At 33.3% G+C, this 20,692-nt stretch overlaps 1 protein-coding gene across 3 annotated transcripts in view; it reads right to left on the minus strand.

Moving 5' to 3' along the window:
- Window positions 1–18,111, minus strand: part of LOC149425273 (sphingomyelin phosphodiesterase) — a 65,116-nt gene extending 47,005 nt beyond the window's left edge. For 2 of the 3 annotated variants that reach the window (XR_016305333.1, XM_089650278.1), the window contains exon 1: window positions 17,945–18,110. The gene's annotated coding sequence lies outside the window, so the exon portion shown is untranslated. Of the gene's footprint in view, window positions 1–17,944 lie in introns of all 3 variants that reach the window. The other variant, XM_089650283.1, reaches the window with a different exon arrangement.
- Between the last annotated feature and the right edge of the window lie 2,581 nt (window positions 18,112–20,692).

Below are 20,692 nucleotides of genomic sequence, written 5' to 3' on the forward strand. Positions count from 1 at the left end.
AGATAGTTAGCAAAGATAAGTTACAACAAAGTGCTACAAGTCAGTGTTAACACATTTCACAAGAAGGTAAGTGTGTACCTACGTTCCTAGCAGGCTTGTGAATACAGTACTCTGTATAGGAAACAACTTATATTGTAGTAGATGTAAATTGTGGTGGTTGTTGTACTGTTCGTACTGGACATTTGCTGTGAGCATTGATATATTTACCTCAATAGCTGGGAGTTGAAGTGATTGACCGTCTTGAAGGATAACTTCCTCGATGACACTAATTGCTCATGAGACTACTGATCCTGACATATCGCATCACAGTGCACAAACGTAAAATAGATATTTTTGCAGATACGTACTGTGATTATACTACTATAAATTTAAAACATTCAGGTTAATAATCATATACATACGATAAATTATGTATATGATTATTAAACTAAAATATTTTTTTATAAAAAAAAACATTAGGTTGATTTGAACGCCCTGATGTGCTTTTAAATGATATATATTTTACAAGATTTACTGCGTAATACAGTGAAAACAGAAATTTTACAAGTTTTTTTTAGATTTATAGATATCAATATGTTCCGAACCCTAATTCAACACCATTTCTTTTTACATGCTTTGCTGTGACAGGACATCAGATCTGTTTTGCCAAAGGTCATCTACTATGGACGTAGTTTTCTGACACGAATCAAACGGAATGAGCTATCGATAAGATAATCTAAGTTAACAGTGATATTTTTTATAACTTAAATTGATTACGCATGCCTACCTGTATATTTCAGACAACTACAGCCAAATCATATTTATAAAGTTCCGGGTTTTCCTTAAACTTCTTACCTGTTAATTCTTGGAACGAATGCGAAAGTTCAACGCAATAAGAAAGTTTATCTCGAATTTTCTAAATCAGAGGTTTCCAACCTTTGCGGGCTCAGTGCCCACTTTTCAAATATATTTGTCTTTATTGCCTCCCCCCTCACGTCCCACCAATTACAACGCGTACAAAGAAAGCTAAAAAATACTAGGATAACTCAATAAAATGTTGTTGTATCCTATAGTTTGGAAACTAAAGTTGCAAAGAAAATTTTATGAAACTGAAACCTTTAAATTGCATTCTCATCAAAAAATGGCGGAATGATCTACGATGTTTACAATACAGCAAGTGCGTATCGCCCTTATCCCCATATTAAAACGCCCCCAAAGCACTTTTAACTCTAGATCACCCCAAAAGTGTGCTAAGAAATCCACCGTAGATTTGCTAGTAGCTCACCGCTCTTGCTACGATTTTATGGTATTTTGTACCTTAAAAAATACTCCCAGCATACTAAAATTTATTTTAATTGTTTGGCAAGAAAATTTTTCACTAAATTATTCTAGCTTGTCGTTTCGTCACAAGCAAATATGTTTATTTTATCTGTGAAAAAGCGTGACTTGCAAAAGCAAAATTCCATGTCGTGTGTTATAATTTAAAGTCTAGTACTGTATTTATTTACAGGAAATCCACATATGATGACTTATTTTTATTGCGAAGAACGCTTATTCAGCTAGAAATATAATAAAACTCTAGAATATTTTCGTAAAGAAGTATTATATTTTTTAAGACATTAGAGAGTGAAAAAAATATTTCTCTGAATATAAGTAGCTATCCTAGGGAAAATACATCGGATAGATATAATTTTTTTTTGTAAATATCTGGTAAGCCGATAAAATTTACAAAAACATAATTTTGCAAAAAGTTATTACGATAATAATGTCGTACGGCAAGTGATGGATATTTTACCCTGGAATTCCAATGGTTAAATCGCCCACTGATGGGCGACAGCTCAGGTAATCACGGGTCTAAATAGAATCTAGTCTGAATCATTCCGGATTCTCACAGGAAATATAATTTTAAGTTTTCTTTAAATCAATTATTTTTCGTTACTTGAATCAAACATCACATAGCCAATTGTTGAAGAGACATATACAAATCTTATTCGACATTTATGAATATTGTAAATTTTAACCGAAGTATTCCTTTTGTGGAACGATAATATGTATTGTTAGTTCTTCATGTATAAAAATAACCCACAAAAAGACAGCCACAAAAGAAAGGGTTACACCACCTTCTTTACCACACGCGACATCCGGTTCCTTTGTATTTATTCATATTTCGGCACGTTTACGTGATCTCCCGCATGCCAAATCTCACAAGAGTCATTTTAGATCCGGCAGAAAATGTCGTAGGTAGGTACCAACTGCAAAAAGCCATCTGATTATCAGCTTTAAACAGGGATGCCACCGAAATCGAATTCATGAACAATTGAAAGGTTAAGCCCCTCATTTTGCAGAGACTAAAATCTAGTGAAAGTACATTCTTAATTTAAGATTCGATCGATGATCGAAGCCACAGTCGCAAAGAATCTAAAATACAGCTTTGCCAACCTAATACATATACATTTTTCTATCGATTTCTATGTTTAAATTTCTAATTTGCTATACCTACTAAACCTAACAAAATTAGCATCGTACCGAATTATGATGTTCATTACAAGGAATTTAACGAATTTATAAAAAAACCATATAAATCTTCATTTGGTCGATAGAGCGGGAGGAAGTGCAACTTACGTGATTAGCAAATTTGGTCGATATAGTGGGGGGAGGTGCAACTTACTTGATTAGCAAATTTGGTCGATATAGTGGGAGGAGGTGTAACTTACGTGATTTGGGAAGAAATATGTCACAACACTGTAACACGTTGTGCTTGTCAATACCTAATTTAACTTATTGACCATTTATATTCACCTCGTGTGGGCCAACGACTGACTGTATGAAGCCATCGACCCAAATCTTATGGACACGGATCGGAGTAATAAAACAGTAAGAGCCTCATACAAAAATACTGGCAATTTAAATGCATAATTATTGTATTGTTTCCTCGTCACTTGGTTTTTATTTGTCTACGTCTGCAACGAACCAGAACTTCGTTGTGGATCAAAACGAGCCGAGCCTTGACCTAAAACTTGGCTCATGCAAACTGTTTGCTATGCAAAAGGCAACGCACTTTTTGGTCAATATTGGTGTGATAGTTTTAACAGTCCTACCTTAATATTTTCATTTAAATAATGTGTCTCTTGAATTTTTCAATGTATACAGGTTTGGTTATAAATTGAAAGATTTTAACATTGTAAAACGATCGGAAATATGACTATAATATTAGTATATAGCATCATATTTCCAGTCTAGGGTAGAAGGTAATAATGTAGAGGGTACTTTGAGTATCCACCTCTCTACTGGCTCAATATTGACAAGGAAACTGTTGAGATATTTACCATTAATGTTTAAAAATATTTTATTTTATATTGTAAATAAATGTTGCCAGGAGGAAAATGGAGTTAAATTATCTTCAAACTCTAGAGAACCAAATATAGACTTTTCGATTCACAGTGAGGTTTGTATCTTTACCGCGCGTTTAAACATGATTTTTTAAACTTTCTAGCACTCATTACATAATTCAAGTAGTAGGTAGCGTATCGCCAGGAGGTATTATGATTTTGAGAGGTTGATACGGGAATCGCCGCCCGGGAACCATTTATTGGATAACCAACACCTCTGCCATAAGTCACCCCAAGTAGTTCGCTACGTTCAGTGCCAGCGTTCATGGGGTGAGATTTATCCGAGTATTGGCGACGGATACGTCTGCCCACCAATTGCGTGGCGGGCCGGATCGAGAGAAACTGGTTTGGGTGATCTTATGACCTTTCCAGCAGAACTGCAGTGGGAGGGATGGATTCATACTTTACTCCAACACACTGACCCACAGATTCCTGCCCAATTCATACATTTTTCCTTCCAAAAACTGCCTCCCTTTCCTTTCCTAAAAAGACCCTCCACACAGCACCCCAAAGACAACATAGGCCCTGAGGGGAATTATTTTCCTCGGGTATCCTGTGTGTAGCTAATAATTACAGCAGCTACATTACAGTAATGAAAAATCTCATATTGGCATTTTCAAAGAACTGGCCAAACATGTAAATATACAAAAGCTCATGTATATTTAAAAAATAAACGGATTCTTGACATACATAACTTTCACTGTGTATTCTAACTTTTAATGAACGGCCAGGAAATCTATAAATAGTATAAAATTAATTCGCTATCCACGTCTGTCTGTTTGTGCGGTTAGTTCTACTACGTAACGGATATTGATAGAGTTTTCACTATCATTTAGAGAATTTTTTCCGGAAGGTTTGTATGTAAAATACTTGCATATTATATTAAAGTAAATTAAATAAAAAAAATAATGTTTATGATAGAATTCACAACCTCAAAACTTTACTCCAAATCATTCACAACCCCTAACAACGCCGGGTACACGTCAGCAAGTTATTTATAAAGTATGCCGGTATAAGCATTGTTCTATTTTGAATTGGGGGTTGATGATACCTAAAGGTGATTAATTTTGAGTTTGACATAAAACGCAGGTGTGTGTTGCATAGATAGTCGGATTGTAGCGTAGGACTCCATAATGAATATTTATGTGTTTGCAAAATTCAAAAAAATACCTGAAGTGTCGAGGCATTTCATTATAATAATCCGCTGTCTTTTCTAAGATTTGTATATTATGCTAAGCCAAAATTAAGCAATTTACTAACGGACGAAATCCCCGAAGACCGAAATCAAGTTTAATGAAAGGTACCACTTTTTCCGTTTTAATGTTGTCCTATACCGAATCTAAAATTTAGCAGTTTCGACACAGGTCAAACACCCGTACAAGAGAAATCAGGAAGACATTGATTACGAGAGAGAATTATGACTCCGTGTAGGTGTGTATATATAATTTAGCATGATATCAGTATTTCTTCATGATAGTGGTAAATATGTAGATGTCAAAGGAGGCAATACCAAGATTAAATAACATACAATAAGCTTTGGTGCCAGATGATAATGTTTTGTGCACAAGATGATCAAATGATTAATCGTAATAAAGTTTAAAAAAAAAACATTTATAACCAACAACGACGAACGTTTTTGAGCTATTAGAGTTTAAAAAATCCATTTTGTAAAATAATATTCGGCACTACAGTATGCCCATAAGGTAACAAGGTTCTTTTAAAGTATTTAAAAAAAATTGTATTGTAATTTATTCTCTATAGTATAAAACAAAGTCGCTATCCACGTCTGTCTGTTTGTGGGCTTAGTTCTTCTAAACTACGCAACGGATTTTGATGATAGGATTTTCACTATCATTTGAAGAATTTCTTCCAGAAGATTTACACATTTAATACATGCATGTTATATTTATAGAAAGTAGATAAAAGTCAATGTTTTGTAATCAAGTCATAAAAAAAATAATTTGGGCGCTCACTTCGCTAACGCTGGCTAAACCTTACGAGATACATCAAAATAATGTATTACGGAATTGTATATTGTAAAAAGCCCTACAGAAATGTTTGCGATATTTCTATCCAAGGATAACCCCCAGCAACGCTGGGTACACGTTTTGTAGTAACATATAAAAATTCAGCCTGCGTATGTTCGTGCTAGCAAAACTCGAATGGTAGTCGACTGATATCGTTCAAAATTTCAAAGTTTGTTCTTATTAATACCACGAGTGTTTATAATATGGTCTATGTGGTTTGAATGGTAGAAAAAGTCGGGGACGCACGAGGAATACTTAACGCAATATCTCTGCACCAGAATAAATTACGGAGTCAAATTGAAGTAGATGTAAAGTTGTTTTTTAACAGTAACATTAATAACGCCAATTCCCAAAATAATAAACGCAAAAAAAATTCAAGATTTTAGACCAATTAATTGCTTATCAAAATACGAACAATTGCTAGAATCCGTTGTTAAAGAAATCAGCAATCTGGTTTTAGAAATCAATATTCATGCAAAACAGCCATAAATTATGTAATTAATTAATGGAAAATAAGCTTGGACCAAAAGCATTGTACAATAGCAATGTTTCTTGATTTTCGACGAGCTTTTGAAACAATATACAGGAACATATTAATATCCAAATTAAAATATATGGGAATAGTTGTAAAAGAATTAGAATGCTTTAAGGACTACCTGAAAAATAGAAAACAAAAACCGAGTTTGGAGACGCCATATCGGAGGAACAGCCAGTGAACCTGGGAGTCCCACAAGGATCTGTATTGGGGCCATTACTATTTATATTATATATCAACGATATAGTGCAGTGTTTAAAATACTATTTAACTGTTATGACGATACGCTTTTATATTTAACAAGAAATAATTTTGAAAAAGTTATGCTCAAAATACAGTACGATATGGATCAAATATCAATGTGGTTAAAGATAAAGAAATTAAAAATAAATGCTACAAAAAGTAAATACATGGTAATAGGTAAAAAAAATTCAACGGACTCAGTAAAATTATCATAGACAACAAAGAAACAGAGGAAGTAGAGGAAATGAAATACTTGGTAATTATAATAGACAATCGACTCAAATTTAACTCCTAAGAAAATGGCAAAAAGGTTATTTTTAAAAAAAGAATAAGGAATATATTCGATGTAAATACAAGTAAATTAGTGTATAATAGTATAGTAGCATCTCATTTAAATCACTGCTCTAGTGTCATTTTCTTGTGCAATCAAACACAGATAAATAAATTGCAAATAATTCAAAATATAGGTATGCGAGCAGTATTGAACTGTAGTAGGTATTCCAAAATAATTATTATGCAGAAAAAAACTAGGAATGCTAAGTGTAAGACAGTGAATAATTTACAATACCTTAATATTTATATTTAAGCTAAAAAAGAAAAAAAACATTGTGGTATACAGTAGTGAATGGTGGAAGAAGTCGGAGACGCCCGAGAAAGACATTAGCAATGGCGAAGCATTGCGGGGTCCACTAATAGTATTTATAAACATATATTTTTAGAGCACAATTTAGAATTGGTGATAGTTACCCCTAAAATATACGGAAATGTTCATCTTATTTAAAAACTACTGTAGGTAACCTAGTGTACCTCCCATAATAGAAGCCTTATATCTATGTCAATTATTAATAAAACCATTCAAAATAATACAAACAGAAAACTTAAGCTAGATTCTATTGCAAACATTTAAATTGAAAAAAAGTACAATTTTTTTCACAAAATAAAAGTGATGTAAAAAAAGGAAAAACTGAATCATAGTAAAGTATATAAAGCTTTTCATAAATTCCAACGCAATGTATGGAAAGAACCATGGTTATTATAATAACATGTATCATATAGGAAACTAAACTATTTTTTTAAATAATTGTAGATAATATATACTCTGAAACGAAGAATGTGAAACTGAAAAATCAGAAAAAGATTCGTTTGCATTTAGAGATTGAACCCGCCTTGCTCGCCGAACCTTTTTCTGATTTTTCAGTTTGACATTTTTCGTTTGAGTGTTGTTAATATTATCTACAATCATTAAATATTACAATTTGAAGTTATACTCAATAAATTATTCCACTATAAAAATACAGAATATTTTTATTTTGCTAATAGGTAACTTGTTGGATGACAGCGAAAGGTTAACCGCAAATATATAACTAAATGTATCAGTTAAACTCAACTCGACGAAAGGTGCATTAAACATAGGTCTGTATTGATATTGGTAATAAATGACAATTCAATCGATATAACTTCCGTCGCTACGGTCTCTGTGGTTTTGATGTAGGCATTAATCAACATCAATTTTATTATATCATCTATTTGCTATTCTTGTCTTTTGACTAGAATAACTAACAAATAAAATGTTCGTGTCTTGTTCTGTTTCATGTTACGTTTAGATTTATTAGTATTATCTTCTTATTCAATGATATTTTATTAAATATTTAAAACTATGGGACATAATATACATTAATACAATATAAATGTGCCTACCTATGCATAAATATTTTGAAATTATCTTACAAAGTAAAGTAAAATAGAAAGATTACAATACAATATAAAGGCAAAAAATTTAAAAAAAACATCCTAGGTAAAAGATAACTAAAATCATAAAACTATGTAAAGATTGTACATATTGATCAGTAAATGCGAGTTCTCAATAACTTATATTACCATTTGAATTACGATATATGTACAACATTGTATTATTGTTTTTATATTTTCTTATTTATGTTACCACCATAATAGGGGCATTTGCCTAGTGTGGGGTATTAATAATAAATAAATAAATATAGTTGTCATTTAAGTACACAGTTGTCTTGTAAGTATATAGTTGTCATATATGTTTTTATGACTTCCTAAGCTTAACGCGCCGTGTTTCGCGAAAGGTTTCTAGTTTTTAGGGAAATATTAGGTAATTATTTATAAAGCAACATTATTTTTGTATTGTGAGGATGGTATGGGATGATTTACAAAGGGATGATCGGATATTGTATTTCTAATCTTCTAAAAATTGGCTCACTTTTTTTTTTTTTTTTACAGTAAGACCGCACAAGAGTCCCAACTGCTCCCGTCTGGAGCCAGTGAGACTATGGCATCCCCAATTGGGGTATGTTGTGAGGCTGAGGGTATTGGGGAGGGGAGGGAGATGGGGAAGAGGAAGGTGGGGAAGTACCTGGCTATTCAGATCTGGTCACCAAACACGGCTAAAGCCATTTCAAGCAACGTTTCAATTCTGAATGGTGGTCTTACACCAGGGCGATACTGAGAGTATCTTCCACTCTGGAACGTGCCGCAAATATACTATATATTATTTTAAATTAATTAATTGTGAAATAACACAAATTAATCAAATAAAATTTATTTGCGCACGCCGGGTTCGAACCCGCGACCTTCGGATCTGTAGTCAAAAGCGTATACCACTAGACCACGCCGGCCGTCGCTACTGAAGGGAACCGAATAAACCTTATCAAGAAGACGTCATATCGATTGTTTTAATTTCTTTCCGATTTGGGTTCGCCAAGCACCTTTGATAATAACTATATTTGTATAGCGCCGTTTTTTTTTCGAAAAACAGCTCAACCGCGCTTTTCGTATCGTTCTTGGTTCTAGGTGTTTAATTTCCATAAATCTCCAAGAAGAATGTGGCAGCTTTTTTAATGCAAATCTACAGTTTTATTCCGAGATTGATGGAATTTTGCTCACTGACCTTCGAAACAAAAGAAAGGTCACTATCTTTATAAGATTTTAAAAAACAACCTTCATCCCCTTTTCCCAGGCATTAAAGCAAGATTTAATTTTTGCACACATGACGTTCAAAATAAAAGGAAATTACTATGTACATCTGATTTCGAAAAACTCTGCGTAAAGATCGGGCAACGCCGGGGAGTTTAACTAGTACTATGATATAAACGAGATGAACTAATTTTACGACGAAAATTAACATTTTTAGAAAATCAAGACAGTATCCCTCTACTAATAAACTTTTTTTAATTTAACATAACCAATCAACACATTAATGGTTGTTTAATAGTGGTGTAAAATTTAACACACGTTTATTATGTATGGGCGTTTAAATGAAATAAATAAATAAATAAAAATTGATAAGGCCTTTTAATTCGTGTATGTCCATTGTAATAACCTCTGGAATAACCCGCCAGACACTGTTTCACTGTTCGTGAATTTAAAATTTGATGACGCTTTATTGGACCATCGCTCCGAGGTGAAGAGGGGGAAGGGCAAGGGGAAGGACTGCCATGGCCGGCGTCGAGGGGCCGAGAAGAAAGTGATGTGTCACCGGCGGAGAAAGCAGATTCCTGGATGCTGGAGGTACCTACCGCCTACTACCTCTACCTGCGCAGGTAGATGTTGTTTACCCGTGAAGGTCGCCACGAGTTCAATATGACCCCAAATTAGAACAAGTACCTACTTACTCGGGAGTCGGCAAATCATTTCATACTGCCATCGATACGTCAACCATTAATGTGCCCTTTAGGTTCAATTTCAATTATTATTGTCTCAGCAACATTCAATAATTTACGATCCATGTAAAGCAGTGGATGCTAAGGACGGGTTGTTTCATACAATTTGAACAATTCATCAAATTTTAAAGTTAGCATTCTAGTTCTGTGAAAGTTCTATTCGTGAACTTCGAGTGCCCGTTTTTAATTTATTTTATTTTATTTATTGTTTGTTTGTAAATATTACATAATACAATTAATGAACTTAAAATGTCCAACTAGGCGATTGCCCGTTTTAGGACATTCCAATATGATAATGTTTTTACATGTAAATTATAGTAAATTATAGTGTTGACTATTCTGTAGTTAAAATAATACATATGTATATTCATATTCTAGAATACTTTCAGTTATACCACGACATATTTTACTATTGTTTAGCTGACATAATAAACTAAAGAAATATTAATAGATAAAAACAAGAAAATGAATTTGAAAATGAAACTGAATTGAAGAAATTCTGTCGGTAAAGTAATACAAATGTATATTCATAATCTAGTATACTTTCAGTTATACCACGACATTTTTTTTTTTTTTTTACTATTGTTTAGCTGATATAATAAACTAAAGAAATATTAATAGATAAAACAAGGAAATGAAAAATAAAAAAAAAAATAAAAAATGAAAGTAAAGAAGGAACTTTTCCTTAAAGAAAAATATCACGAAGAATTGAGCAATTTTCGAACTTTCTTTATGTAAAAATACAGTTCCTGTAATGCTAATATAATACCAATATAAATTAAAATGTAAAGAAGAATGTAAAGAAGAATGTAAAGAAAAACAAAATTTACAATTCAATTACTGTTTTTTAGCATATTCTCGCATTCAGCTCTCCCCAAGACCAGAAGCCAATTGTTTACCTGCATACGCAAAATATTAGTACCTACTCTTTGCCTTCCATGCATCAGGTATGAGATTGAGCAGTTTAGGTTAATTGATGTAAGATAATATATTTTTCACTTGTTATTTTGTGTCAGTATTATTTGTATCTATATTTTCTCTTTTAAAGTACTATTATTTGACATTTCATTTACGAAATCAAAAAAAATGAGTGCATTTTAGTACTAGGTACCTACTAGGTAGTGATTACATACATAATTTCCCTAGCTGTCGTGGAAATTAAGTAAATGCGCGAAAGGTTCATAAAAAAGGCGCGAAAATCTCCGACAGCTCCATACAACAGATTCCACTCATGAGTCACCATAATTACACGTCATGTTATATTATTGTCATGGTTGCTAACTTGCATTTTTAGCTGCAAGTGTTATACACAAAACAGGTATCTACATCTAACTATTATTAAAATTAAGTTATTAAGTATTTATAAAGTTCTCTGAACTTTTGAGGAAAACTATATGTAAATACCAGATATGTATATCTAATGTCAACCGTAATTCCTATCAAAAGTTGTTGTTAGAAACGCGAAATTGGAATAATCATCCGTTTTTTGCGCAAATTAAATACGTTGTTTTAGTATTGAACAAACAACTTTTAATTTTCTTTGAAATCGGGATCACGAAACGTAACACTTAACCTCATTTTCTAAAGTAGGGTAAACATTTTTAAAGGCAGTTAAAACTCTAGTACCTCTGTGGAAATAATTCTATAAGTACGTCGTACCACCTTACTGGGTTATGTGGAAAATAGAACATAATAATATATGTACAATATATAATATATGTGACATTAGATGCCTTAGGGAAACCCCCAATACTCGGGGCAATTTCAGGTACAGAAACAAGAAACCACACCAAGGAATATCAGGTGTAGAAACTAGAAACTATACCAAGGCATTTCAGGTGTAGAAACTAGAAACCATACCAAAGAATTTCAGTTGTAGAAACTAGAAACCATTCCAAGGAATTTCAGGTGTAGAAACTAAAAACTATAGCAAGGAATTTCAGGTGTAGAAACTAGAAACCATACCAAGAAATTTCAGGTGTAGAAACCAGAAATCATAACAAGGAATTCCAGATTCAATAACAGGCGTGTCCGACCCGCCAGTAATATCGTTTACAAATAAATCTTCTAACAAACGAAACATACGTGCATCAGTTTCGTTAAAAAAATTGTTTTTTGCCAGCTTTTCTTTAAAATTAATAATTTCAAATAATTTGTGTCTGGTGTGCCGAAGTAAGGGAAATGTCCCTTGCTTCAGGTAAAATGTGTGTCTGGTGTACAGAAGTAAGGGATTTGTCCCTTGCTTCAATGTCATTGGCTGTCTGGGATATAGGAGTCGAATGTCTTACGTCAATTGAAGACATTTCTTTCAAATCGTTATAAACTACACTTCTAGAAATTATCATTTCGGTGTTGTGACTCAAGGAGGCAAAAAACCCATGGATCAATAACATTCCTGCATTGCAGATAGTGCATACAAATTTATTTATTTGTATTTTACGTCCGTACGGACTTTTACAAACAAGTGATATATATTATAATTTGGTGGAACATTATTAAAGAAGAAAGAAATTTTAAAGTAGAGCAAAAAAATAATAAAAGCTGACATTAATATTTATTTATGAGGTGTGTTGCCTTGGTCCGGGCAGTTAAACACATCCACTATATCTGAGAAAGTATTTATAAATGATAAATTAAAAACGACAGAAATATTTAATGGCATAATGATAAAATTCATTAAAGTTTCCATCTTATGTTTTAGTTCGTTATTGCTATAATAAAGTAAGCGGTTAACTATTAATCTATCATCCTAGGCCACGAAATAGACCCCTACTTTATTATTAATAAATAATGGCATTGAATGTGTTATTTTCTAGATAAAATATGCATTTGGTATCGTGGGAATAACACACATGGCTGAACTGAAAATTGCATGAAAATCTCAACATAAATACAGTAGGTATACGTATACACCTATTTATTGTTGTTATATATTTGATATTCCTTTTTGCCTTTAAGTTTAACAGTTTAAATAAACTGTAAAAATAATTAATAATTTCTTATTATTTTTAGTGATAAACTAATGTTTAAGATAGAAAGTTTTTTATGCATAGCACAAAGGATAAGATATTATTTTTAAGCAACAATTATTAGCCTGATAAAATAGTGAAAAAACCTAATAAGCAATAATGGTTGAATGAAAAATACCAGTACATATTGAATAATTTGTCGGGTTTTGAATAAGCCGACGTAGCACAATTGGTAGAGCACCTCACCGGCAATCAGAAGGTTGCGGGTTCAATTCCCGCCGGTGGCATGTATTTTTTTTCGGAAGATTTAAAAAAAATTATATAAGTGTTTCAGGCTAGTAATAGCTTGCAAATAATATGTTTTTATTCTTATAATTTCTGTTGAATGTGATCAAATTTTTCTATTATTCCATTTTACGTCGCATAAAATTAAATTAAATGGTATCCATACATCCAGTATAGCACAGTAAAATTTAATAATCTTAGCCCGTCATCCCACGGGTCAGTAAGCAATCGACATAAACCGAATGCTGCAAGATCCTGCGCAGAAAAGTACCAAACTGAACTGCGCTGCAGACCGTTATCTTACTATAGCAAACATAATTTTCTGCACACGTACTTGCAGCATTCGTTAAAAAAATATAAAAATATATGTATTGATTTTATACCATAATCGTACGAATGTGCCAGAATGTAATCCTAAGAAAAAAAGGTATAGATTTTAAATCATAAGAGTAGGTACATCGGATTTGATAGACATATTTGCTCATCTCAAATTTTTACAATGACACATTATGAAAAAATCCTTATCATATCTGTATACTGTATATATGATACAATCATATCATATCACGCTATCAATCTTTATGTCGTTTTCTCAAGCTGACACCACTAATTCATTTTAATGAATTTTCGTCCTCGTCAGGCATTTAAAAATAATGTCCTTTATCCACAGACATAGGAATTAATAGACGAGAAGATAATGGCGAGGGGTAAAATCAACTGTTGAAGAACGAAGGGGGTTAAGCTGACTGTGATTCGTCAATAAATCAATCTGACAGTAAATAGGCATCTCGCATTATAATATCACCATTTAGTTCTTAAAAGTAAAATCTGCTTTTGAATGAATAGACATTTTTACATGGGAGCGCAAATTACTCGCCACGTTATGAACTAATTTGCGAAGTCCAAATTCGGCAAAGTAAATTTCTTCTGTTTGCAGAGTCGTAGTTAGTTTCAGAGTATTTAGTTAAGACACTTTTACAAATGTTTCATAATTTACTTACCCCAGTAAACAACGATGAGCACACTTGAGAATCGCTACATTGTGATGTGATAGTATATGTTTCTAAAACTGATCCATATAATACGGTGTGAATAAGCTTAAAATAAAGTAAAATAATGCTTACTTATGGAATGTAATACGACAATTGGGTTTATTCTCTTTTTCACATCTATTTTTACAAGTTATCATACCACAAGTCAACATTTTGTCGTGTTATTTCGTAAAATGAACCGATGATGCCTCGACCATAGTTCGCACAAGAATGATGACGTCACGTTTTCAAATTTCACTTGAGGCCATACGCGAGCCCAGCCGGCTCCAATGGAACCGGTATGGGGAGTGGGGATAATACGCTTTTAATCACTTAGGGCAGGTCTACTAATATTCATATGTCTATGCCTTTATCCAACTCTACTATATCACGCATTCCTGAGAAAGAGGAGATAATGGTGATCACCACTATTAACACATGTTTGAAATTTACAATTTGGTTTTATTTCTACTGGACGCATTCCAAGGGCATTAAATTATCTTTCTAAAAAATGTAATTAAATACTTCTAAAATAACGGATCGCCATCAGTTGCTGGGCGTACTACGTCACTGTGTTATTTTACCCATTTATTAAAGCATTAAATTTATTCGAGATGTCAATTAAGCCAATTAGTTTCGGCCATTATTCTAGTTTGAATACTAACAAGTGTCATTGGCGGGTTTTATAAACCAAATATATTAAATGTAATATTCATTATCTTGACTATAAAGAAGAAAATCTGTTTATCCGAATTATGAATCAGCTAAAACTCTCGAATGGTGAGCAGGGGCCTCATGATATTTGCATAGATTTACCCATTAGTTTATATGTCAATGAAACTATTATCAGCTCGAAGCATATTTTCCATCACGAGCATTTATATATACATTTCACTTATTTTTGATAAATCAAGAGGTTATATTTGGTTCCATATTTTCAACTATGACCGGCTAAATCATCAATGATAATTCATCACATCTTTAAACAGCTATATAAAGTCATGGAAAGTGATGAAACAAAAACTTTATTAACTGGGTTAAGTAGGTTAGGTTAGGTTAAAAAAATGTTTTTTTCATCGTTTCTAATGACTTTATATCACATTTAAAAGTGTGTTGAATTGTCACTGTGTTGAGTTATCATGGAACCATTTTCAACTGTTTAATAAGAAAATAGCGCAAGGTGAAACCGGGTAGTTACTACTAACACATATTATTATGAAAATAACTGAGACTGTATGAGAGTATGAAATTAAATTTTGACCGTTTTGCTTGTCTTGAAATAATGACGTTCAGTTTTTTTTTTCAATTTTATAAAAGCATTTAAAAGTATGGTTTAAATTTTGATACCTACTATGTTCATCCAAGTTGTAAGGAAATATCTGTATCTATTATCAGAATCTCTGACTTCAAAACTCTCTCTTATTCATACAAAAATATGTATTTAAAAAACGACATTAAATCTTATATTATGGCGCAATAATAAATATTATCGAATATCATCGAGTGTCATACACACGCTGTATATGATAATATTCGTGTAAATCTCAATATAAGCCGCGACACGCCACTGGTTTCCATAAATTTGTTATAATTCATGTATTTATCAGTTTTGTGTTAGTTGTTCGGTCGATGCAGTTCGCGTTCTTTATTCATAATATTATATTGGTACCTATTTATAAAATTATCGGGACAACCTATATAAATTAAATGTTTTGTGGCATACTATTTTATTAAATTATGACCTACAGAGAAAATATTAACCTACAGGAAGATAGCCTCAAATTAAGTGACTGACAAGAGTGCAGGGCCTACCCCCGATGACCATGAGAAGAAGTAGAACCACTAGGAATTTAACAATTCTTTAAATTCAAGTTCTGTAAAAGATTTTTTCAAGTTCTGTTTTTTTTTTGTTTTATGAAAGACAAACATTCCCGGGTTACAAAAATAACCTGAGAATATTTGTAAATCTCCTACTACCACCACAGTAAGCTGTAAATGTTGCTTGTGTTGTGATGGAGGACTTTGCCAGCTGAGGAATTGAACACACTACGTCTGGGTGGGACCCAAACGCGATGTCAACTCGGCCACCGACCGGTCAGTTATGTCAAGCAACTAGCCTATAATGATTTAATAACAGAACTTGAAAAGAACTTTCACAGAACCCAAAAATTAACGTTGGAATTTGATGAGTTGTTCAAATTTTGCGAAACAACCCATCCTTAGTGAGTGGCAAAGAGCCAAACTAGCCAATGTTGAAATTAAATAGTGGGATTCAAAGTTTAAGGGTAGGTGTAGGTACTTAATTTTATTATAAATCAAATGTTAGATTCCCACTAAAGCTATACACACGCCTAAACAACATTAAAATAAAATCTATTTTTACGCCACAATAACAAATAAAAATAAACTATTGTACTTCATTAAACACAAAACTTTAATTTCAGAATCAACTGAATTCGACACATACACGGCAGAGGAGAGTGATTTGACATTATTAATAGGCACGTGTGGCATAAAAGTCTATCGCGAAAAATGCTATGCCAAAAAAGGTAGATGGCATTAGCAAAGTAGGTACTTACAACAAAGGGACACCTTAATATGACTCAAACTTTTTTTTTCTTGCCTAGTGAGGCTATGGGATCTCAAGTTGGGGGAAGTTGATGAAACTGAAGAAGATGGAAAAGAGGAAGGTTGCGAAGTACCTGATTATTCTGATCTAGCCACCAAACACGTCTATGTCATTTCCAACAAAGTTTCGATTCTGGATATTGGTCATTCACCAGGGCGATACTGAGAGGATAAACAACTCTGGGGTTATATTATAATACATGCAATGGAAAAGGTTCCTCAATTACATTATTTAAATAAATTCCAAAGAGCTAAAAAATGCATGAACCCTAATTTCTTTATTTTATTATATTGGTTAATTAGGTGTAAAAAGAAACGCTGCTCTAAGGCAAATGCCGTTAATTAAATCCCGAAAGTATACAATTGTTATAAAAGAATGCAAGATGTGTTCGTTTGCAATGGAATTCTTGAGGCACACAAATAATATAAATGTGGGACACTTTCATCGTTGTTGTCCAAACGGTACAATTCATCGCTCCATTGGAGTTTCTATTACGCGTTTCTCGTACGATCACACCACCTTACTAGAGACAACCGTCAACCACGGCCCGGTTAAAGACTTTACTACTTAAATATATCGCGATTAATGATATCTCATTCTCAATTAATCATCGGAGCTATACGGAGTCGTGGGGTTTGTGCGAGAAGTTTTGTAGGTACTGAGTACTGAGTAGGCGCCGCATACCTTTGCCGTAATGAAGAAAAAAGTAGGACAAGAAATGGGTAGAAACCATCGGTGACAACTCGCGAAATCTTGTAAGTGCAGTTGGATTTCTGCGTAATTATTTCATGGAAAATACAATACTCAATTTTGTATGCGATTTATTTAATTTAAAAGTCAAAACATTAAACCGCAAATGTTTTTGTATACATTGTAGAGTTAGTAACTAATTTAAAATGTAAATTCATAGGTTAATAGTTTCGAAAATTTATAATTTTTATGATTTCTAGGTATACATAATATAATATATTTATATTAAATTGGCTGTTAACTAATTCAAATTTTATTCTCAGTGTAGGTGTCATTTAATTGATAAATACAATACATTTTAATGTACCAAAATAATTACATTTCTAAAGGCAATTTTTAATACCTAACACGAATATTTTTTATTGATAATGAATTATCAGCATCTTAACCGGAGCAGAGTATTGGTGTCAGATGTACATACCTTAAATCGAGTTTTTAGAGTTGGTAAACAGAGAGAGCATCTGTAAATATGGTAATCCAAAAAATATAACTCCGATCACAACATTTAAAAGTCACAGAATCACAGACACACACCACCAAACTCTTCCAATCACGTTTTCCAACTGACAGCGGTCAGCGGTGAGCGGTCTGAATGGGTCTGAAGTTTACAGCGAAATGCGATTGTTGTTTTTAATGACACGCGCATGCTCACATTGCTCGCACAGTGAAGAGAGTATTACTTACAGCGGGATATTTAAAAATATGGAGGTCTTGAAACGAAAATATTTTGAGCTTTCCGCTACTGCCACCAAGTTAATCCCATTGCTGTAAAAATGAAGTGAACGTACAACGTACGTGACTATATATTAATATTTTGGTTTGTACCAAATTAAACCGATGGCGCTCTTCACCCTTAGCATTGATTGTTGGTCGAGAACATAAATCAACTATCTAGTCGAGAAGCTAACATTTCTGTGGCGGTGTCGGTTTAGCAATCCTATCGGTAGGGATTTCAATTACATTATTGTGCCTATCAGTAACTAAACCATCACACCATTTCTACATGAGGTTAGGCATAGAGAATAGTCCGCCCCACAACTCTTTCTTGGGACACACTCCTTGCTTCATTCTCGTTCTACATCGTCACTTTCATTATTCTGTTACACTCTTACTCATAAATAAACAACTGTTACTGCTCACATTTATAATTATTATGCGGATGAAAAGTTCTTTTCCTAAAATATTCAATTAGCGCCATCTACGAACGCGTAGGTTATAACGTATGTTCATTATGACACAATAACAATAATAATATTATTGATTCTTCGGTAAGATAAACTGTTACTGCCATCTATCGAGTAGTTTACTAGTAATATGATTATGTTTAGCGTCATCTTTGAACGAGTAGATCAACAATATAGTAGTAATCTACTATTTAGCGGTAAAAATAAAAGTCTCGTGATAGTTGGTTCTAATGTTCTGAGTATGTTTCTCCGCATTGCAGAATTTTATGATGACGCACTATTTTAAAGACATTTTATTTTTTAAAGACATCACTGAAGTCTATCGACGAGTAGCAGCTTGAGGTGGTAAAGTGCCATCTTTGATTGAGTCGATGGTCAAACTAGTTAAAAAATCTTTCAATAGATGTCAGTAACCTATTTCTTTTTTACATTTCTTCTTCAACAATAATAATTACTTACAGGCGGTATTTCACCATCCTCTTGATAGCTCATCCATGAGTACAAAACTCGGCAAACTTATTCAATATGTAGCCACTATCAGAGGCGGATTTGCAGTCTTGGCCGCCCTAGGCCCCAGACCATGTAGCCGCCCCTTTCTCAGTACCCATCATATTGACCTGGAGTATCCAAACTTTTCAGTAAGTTCCTAGGGTCAAAACCGTTTTAATTTTCCTGCCATTATCATTCATGGTTCATGGGGTGAGATTTGTCCAGGTCTTGGCGGCGGATACGTCTGCCCACCTGCTGCGTGGCGGGCCGGATCGAGAGAGACTGGGCGAGGGATGCCTTATGACCTTTCCAGCCGGACTATCTTGACCCATCGCCTTGCACCGCAGTTGGAGGGATGTATTCATACGTATGTCACTCCTGGACACACTAATCCCCAGATTCCTACCCACCCCTCATACATTTTCCTTTTCAGAACTTCCTATCCTTCCCTTCCTTAAAAAGACCCTCCACACAGCATCACCTAAGATGACATAGGTCGTGAGGGAAAATATTTTCCTCAAAGCCTCCTGTGTGGAATTAATGTAAAAAAATACGCTTGCTAAATTCGCTAGTTCAATTACTGTATAATTGTCGATTGTCGCAGGCCGGATTGATGACATTGGCGGGCCGTTGTTTGGAGACCCCTGATATAGACTATAGACTACATAATGAATTTACTTTATTGACAACTTTTATCGAAATCGATTCAGAAATTTAGTTAACTATAATAGCTGCTAGTTTGTAATACTTTCTAAGGTTTCAAGGATTTGAATAAAACATTTAAAACAGTTTTAGGTTTAATTTATTTAACTAGTTTCAGGTTTATTCTCATACAATAATATATAAGTGTTTCACAGTTACAATTAGGGTTGCCAGATACGGGCTGGATAAAAAGTTATTATTAAGTCTCCAATCAAATAAAAGAAATCAGCACCTCTTTTAAATAAAAATCAACTTAAGGTACATATTCGAATATAATAACTAAACTTAAAATACAAATTAAAACGTTGGTAAAAAAATTTACGTAAAGCATTATCTAACATAAAAAAAACTGAACACAAAACAAAATTCTGGCAGTTACAATTCTCGTCTGCACTTAAGTGCAGCAAAATCATTAATTAGATCTTCGCAATCCAATTTCCTTAAAAAATCTGCTTCTATGTTAAGCAAAGCAAGATTGTTCAGCCTTTGCTCCGCCATTGTTATGCGTAAATATTTTTTTACACGTCGGAAACAAGAAAATGATCGTTCTCCAGAACAGTTACTGGCATGAGTACACACACACATTCGAAGAGCAATATCCACGTTTGGATAAATGGCCTTTATAATGTCACACTTTATTATTCACTATCATCAGTGGAAAGTTCATAATTGGCATAAATAACATCTTATTATTGTATTATTTTATAATCTCTGATTTATTTATTTATTATAGCTTTTGTAAGGTGATTAAGAGCGTGTTCACACAGAGCTATAATATGCGTGGGATGGCAAAT

This window comes from Hesperophylax consimilis, chromosome 3, assembly GCF_061612785.1.
Source record: "Hesperophylax consimilis isolate HC1 chromosome 3, BYU_Hcon_1.0, whole genome shotgun sequence".
Classification (NCBI taxonomy): Eukaryota; Metazoa; Arthropoda; class Insecta; order Trichoptera; family Limnephilidae; genus Hesperophylax; species Hesperophylax consimilis.